The sequence below is a fragment of the Gekko japonicus genome, unplaced genomic scaffold (genome assembly GCF_001447785.1).
Source record: "Gekko japonicus isolate JY-2015 unplaced genomic scaffold, Gekko_japonicus_V1.1 scaffold394, whole genome shotgun sequence".
Taxonomy (NCBI): domain Eukaryota; kingdom Metazoa; phylum Chordata; class Lepidosauria; order Squamata; family Gekkonidae; genus Gekko; species Gekko japonicus.
In genome coordinates, this window is record NW_015173135.1 from 1,049,567 (window position 1) to 1,055,669 (window position 6,103).

Genomic DNA, 6,103 nt, shown 5'->3' on the forward strand with positions numbered 1-6,103 from the left:
CTTTTCTGTGTGAATGACATCATCATCCTCCCCATAGCAACTTCCTACGAGGCCAAAATTGCCAGGCAACGTTTAGGAAATTTAACGCTCTAAACGAACAAGTTGATTCATGAATTAATTGAGGAATAAAAATGGGGTGGGGCTGTGGAGTGGGAGGAAAACTGGCAGTGGGCTACTGTCAGCTCAGTTCCTCTGAAAGAGTTGGTGCTATGATTACAGCTTTTACAAACTCCTCGTTTCAAATCTTTCCTCCTTTTATAAAAAAAACAAAACCTGTCCTTGACAATCTGAGGAAGTGGGTGGGCATCTAGACCAGCTCAGTGCGCCTGGAGAGAAGGTATGCAGGTGACTAAGCAGGAGGCTTAAGTGTGACTCACTCTGACTTACCTTTCTATCTCACCCTCCTCTTCCATCTAATTTTGTTCCCTCATCTCTAATCACTGTTCAGCATTTCGTTTCCACCCTTTCAGAGTGTGGTAAGCAGCAGTGTTTTATTTTTTCTGTCTATGCCTCAAAATATGCACATGTGTTTATGCTGGTGAGGAAATAAAAATATGAACAAGAAGAACATATTTCTTCTCTTGGGGACAATATTTTCTTTCAAAATCATTTTTGGTTCCCAAATTCATTGAGGAAACTTCATAGTGTCTGACAGGTGTACTTATTATTTATTTATTTATTTCATTAAGCTTCTATACTGCCCTCCCCCGCAAGTGGGCTTCTGAACTGGAAACTGGCTTTAATATAGAGAGACCTGTGGGAAGAACATAGTTGCATCTTTGGCAGTTCTCCTTGAATAGCAGCACTCTGAAGTGGAAATGTTATAATTTCTATGCATTTTCCCTATGCCCTTTTAAGAATTTGTTGGAAGTCCCTCCCATAACTGCAGTATAATTAGTTGAACTACGCAACAGTTTATCAGTGATTATAGAATGTGGCACAACACTGAGCTGCTTCACAGACTTCAGACATGTGTCTCTGAATCTTTTGCTACATCAGATAAGTGACCTATATGTATTATGAAGATTTGAATGTGTGCTGGAAGTCATCTGTCATTTTAAAAATCACAGGGCAGAGCCAGACTTGTCATGAAACTAGCCAAAATACTTGCTTCAGGCAGCAGATTTCAAGAGTGCACAGTGGGAATGGCAAAACCCATCTATAACTTCAGTCTCTGTGCATCATTTTAAAAGGAGCAAGAGACAATTGTCCTTAGCCATTTTGTTTCAGGTGAGAAACTGCCAAAAATTGCCATGTTGTAGGGACCCATGTAAAAGAGTTCCGTGACAGTTGGCTACTATAACTACCACTGTTACACTTTCATTTAGTGCCAGTGCAGGTGGCATGCTCCATACCACAAAGGTTTTTTCTATGCTTTGCTAGACCTAAAACTGCAGGAGCATTTTTACTGAGCAAAGGAAATTCTTCCTCTTGGGTTGCAAACCACCACAACTAGTTAATGAGAACTCTTTTATGCTATGCCAAACAATTGATCCTATCATTTTGGATTTTGAAGGCATGGGATGAGTATTCTTATCTTTCAGTCTTTCTTCACTCAGGGTGGTCCGTAAGCCAGCAACCTTGTAATTTCAGGATTTGGCTGTAAAAGTCAGGATGCATACAGAATGCCCAGGTAACCTTGATTATACTCTTCTTCTAGCTTCTGTCTCTCAATACCTAATCCCCTCCTCTGAGCTCAGGTTACGAAATGGGTATATAATAGCTAAGAGTTTTGTTGGGGGGTGGATTTCTTCACTGTGGCACCAATCAAAATGCCTCCATATGTTGAGACTGAATCCAGAGGAGCAATACGAATCTGAGAGCTATAACTGGCCTGATTCTTTCCCTTGCAGGAGGAGACTCACATGTGTCCGCATTTTTTATCTTTCAACACCTGCCTGGGCAAGGGGGTGACTTATTTTCATAGGCTCCTCCACAGCAGCTGGCAAGTTGGCACAAGGAGAACATGGGTAAGGAAGCAGCGGCTGACGGTATATCTGTGTGTCTCTCTGTGTGTGCCTGTGTAATGCTGAACCAGAATGTTTCAGAAGCTCAAGAGATGAAATTGTGGGGAATTTTTGCCTGAAGCAAGGGATGTTTCCTCCTCCCAAGACAAGCAGCAGCCTGCAGTCAGAGAGGAGCAGGGGCTGAATGGAGTCTACACCGAGAGCCGCAGATCATAGGAGCCCCTTCAAGGTAAGACCCTGTTTTCATTCTGATTACAAAAGGGTGAACTTTTCATTTTAACTTGGATTATTAAAGATATTTTTGGACTTCAGAAAAGGTAGAAAATGTCATGTTTGAGTTCTATCTCCGGTGTTTTCTGACACGCCCTTCTCAGACTGAGAATTTAAATCAACCAATGGGAGCCACATTTCCAGCCTAAAACCACTAAATGGAGGAAAGAAGCAAAGCTTTTAACCCTAAAAAGCTAACCTTAATTTGACCAAATCCCTGTAAGAGTGAGTCTGATTTACGTTCCAACTCAGATTTAATGCGAAGATAGCTTCCCCCTTAATTAGATTAATTCTCTATATTAACGGGTTTAAATTACATGCAGAAAGGTTTTGGCTGGATATTAGGAAAAACTTTTTCACGGTCAGAGTGGTTCAAAGGTGGAATCAACTGCCTAGAGGGGTGGTTAGCTCCCCTTCACTGACAGCTTTCAAGAAGAGGCTGGACGAATATTTATCAGAGATGCTTTTGGCTGGTCCTGCATTGGGCAGGGGGGTGGACTAGATGGTCTGTATGGCCCCTTCCAATTCTATGATTCTATTAGAAGAGTCATGATCCAGATATCTCGTTGAAGAACAAAGCATATTTTTGTGCTATTTACTTCCGTTCAAGCAGCCCGTGGAAGAGCACTATTGAGCAGTGAAGATGGTCCCTGAAAAGTCATTATGATGTCGGACAGCTTGTTGGTTTTACTAAATATCACAGGAACAAGAGCTTAAGGATACATTGATATAAAATTGAAACTCTAACAATGTCAAACCAATCAGCAAAGCAGATCCCCCTTCAAGGCTGCTAATTTCAGGGATGTAGGGATAAAGAAAAGATAGGGCTGGGTTCCATGGATCTGTTCCGCTAATGGTGATGTTTCCTTCCTGCACATGGAAATTTCTATTGATGTGAGCTATTGCTCAAGAAAGAGCTTCTTGTATGATTGGAAGTTTCCTGGAGTCAAAGGAAAGTGCCACCATTAGTAGATCCAATCATCATTTTTAATGTTTGATTTCAGCTTAAACATCAATTTATAAATAATGCTGTGTGTGTGTGTTTTTAATCCAAATTACCAACATGAACAAGAAGTCTCCCAAACTTAGCAAAAGGGCCTGAAAAGGGTAACGAGTGATCAGGTCTCCAGGATTAATTCAGTATAAAATATGTGCATTAGAGTTTGCTAATATATGCCTTGGTTGTTGGAATATCTGCATGCTGGTCTTGGTAGAATAGACAATACATGTGCTCCATTCTGTTCTTATTCCACTCCAGACCCATAGCTACAGTGGGGCATTTCGGGACCTGGCCCCCTGAATTCCTGCCAAGGCCCCCTGAATTCCATCCAGCCCCCAGGTCCCCCAGCTCTCTGGGCCACCCAGAGGACTCCCAACTCTCTGGGTCACCTGGAGGACTCCCCACCGTCACCCCTTTCCTAAGCGTGGCTTGTTTCCCCATGTAGGCAAGCAGAGTGTGAACGCCGCAAAAGTGAGTTTTAAAAATGTTATTTTTATTTTATTTCTTATTTTGTGATGCCAGTGCTCCCTGACTTACTTAAAGGCCCCATGAATTACAAAATCCTGGCTACAGGCCTGTTCCACTCACTTGTTCTTTGCAGATATCTGACTCCTAAGATGCCAGTGCTTACAAATACTTTCCATTTTACTTTCTGATGATGTCACAGAACACCCCAGTGATCCACGAGAGCTATTCTGCTTTGGGCCCTCTGAGGGGCCAAGGCACTCAGTAGTCATTCTGGTTCTCTTCTCCAGGTGCTGGACCACACTCCCAAGCCCACCCAACTCCCAGAGGAGTTCATTAGTTCTGTCTTGGGTATGGACATTGCCACCCGCTGATTTATTAGAGTATTTCCCACTAAGATGGCCAGCATTCCTAGCACTCACTCTGTGTTGCTATTTACAGGCTCTGCCGAGTGTCTGCGTCTCCTGTTTTGTCTCTAACTAGACTTTACATGGATGGCTTACTGCAGTTGTGCACACCTTGGAATCTAGCAATCTACTTGACCAACTGCTTCCTCACATTGTAAAAATAGGGCAAAGGATAGCCAGTAGGTACAAATACAAATGCTTAGGGCCAATGTTGAACAATTAGGGTAATAACTTTTGAGAAATAGTATATATAACTTTGGCTCCGTCCCTAAATACCAGGTCAATTAACAATAAGACTGCAATGCTGCAAAATTACTTTGCAGCACAAAAAATGGACCTGGCATGCGTGACTGAGACCTGGGTAAGGGATGGCAAGACAGTCGCCTTAAAAGAACTACCCCCCCCCCCAATTTCTTCATCCTTCATCAGTCCTGGACAAAAGGTTGGGGGGTGATGGAGATACTCATATGGGAATTGTTCTCCTTCAGGCCATTCACTGTCCCAAAGATCTCCAGTACTGATTGTGTTGGCCTGGTGTGGGACACTGAAGAACAGAGGTGTCGAACTCATTTGTTCTGAGGGCCGGATCTGACACAAATGTCCCTTTGTCGGGCTGGGTCATGTGTGCTATAAAATGTAACACAAGGTACCAGATATATAAATTTTATAAAGATGATTTCAAATGTCGAATAGCAATAGGAGGCTTGATCTGACACAAATGTCCCTTTGTCGGGCTGGGTCATGTGTGCTATAAAATGTAACACAAGGTACCAGATATATAAATTTTATAAAGATGATTTCAAATGTCGAATGGCAATAGCAGGCTGGATTGGATTAGGTGTGATATGCAGACGGGTGGAGATATCAGCATTGGTGTGATACACAGAGGCGTGGAGATATCAGCATTGGTAATGAGACAGGAAACCTTGGTCTCAATTTGGTACAAGAGGATTCAGTCCAGGAGGATGCAAAGAATAAATGGAAATAAGTCTGAAGAAGTACCCTACCACAATTTTGTTAGTCTTTAATGGTGCTACTGGACTCTTTCTACTACTATTAGAAACCACAACATTCAAAAACTAGTGGGGGAACATTTTAACCTTCCAGGGCATTCAGTTGCTGACCTAAGAGTAGCAGTTCTCTTACAAAGGAATTTCAAAGGGAGATTAGAAAGATAGACTGCTGAATTGCAACTGATCATGAAGCTCAAGACAATGAAAACTCCTGGATTGAATTGAGACCTAGGTTTCTTCTCTCATTACCAATGCCCGCTATTGTCATTTGGCATCTGAAATCACTTCACTCTCCAAGATATAAGGACAGATGGACTCACATTTTAGCTGTATCTGAAGAAGTGAGCAGTGATTTATGAAAGCTCATGCCTTGCCACAAATTTTGTCAGTCATTAAGGTACCGCTTTACTCTTGCTCCCTTTCACTAATAAGGAATGCAAGCTGTGCTGTTAGGCCCCCCCCTAATGTGTTAGAAAAGGAAAGGGGGATCTCTCCAAGTGCCATGGGACTCCCTCCCCCCCTCTGGCGTGCTGTGTCTGGGTCTTTCCCTCCCCCTCCCTCCCTCCCTCCCTCTCTGAAGAAGTGTGCTTGCCCACAAAAGCTTATACCTGGAATAAAACATTTTTGGTATTAACCACAGGGCTCTCCTACCTGGAATAAAACATTTTTGGTCTTAAACACAGGAGACACACACTCTCTCTCACGCTCTCTCTTTCTCACTCTCATACCTGGAATAAAACATTTTTGGTCTTAAACACAGGACTCTCTCTCCTACCTTGAATAGAACATTTTTGGTCTTAAGCACAGGAGACACGCATTCTCTCTCTCTCTCCAGTTTGGTGTAGTGGTTAAAGTGCGCGGACTCTAATCTGGGAGAACCGGGTTTGATTCCCCACTCCTCCACTTGCACCTGCTGATGTGACCTTGGGTCAGTCACAAGCTCTGGCACAGCTGTCCTTGAACAAGAGTTGTCTCAGCCCC

General features: G+C 42.9%; 1 protein-coding gene across 1 annotated transcript in view; it reads left to right on the forward strand.

Annotated features, from left to right (window-relative positions):
- The first annotated feature begins 2,107 nt into the window (after positions 1-2,107).
- PAK6 (p21 protein (Cdc42/Rac)-activated kinase 6) overlaps positions 2,108-6,103 on the forward strand; it is a 71,343-nt gene continuing 67,347 nt past the window's right edge. Inside the window, exon 1 of the mRNA XM_015422185.1 lies at positions 2,108-2,196. The gene's annotated coding sequence lies outside the window, so the exon portion shown is untranslated. The remainder of the gene's footprint in view (positions 2,197-6,103) is intronic.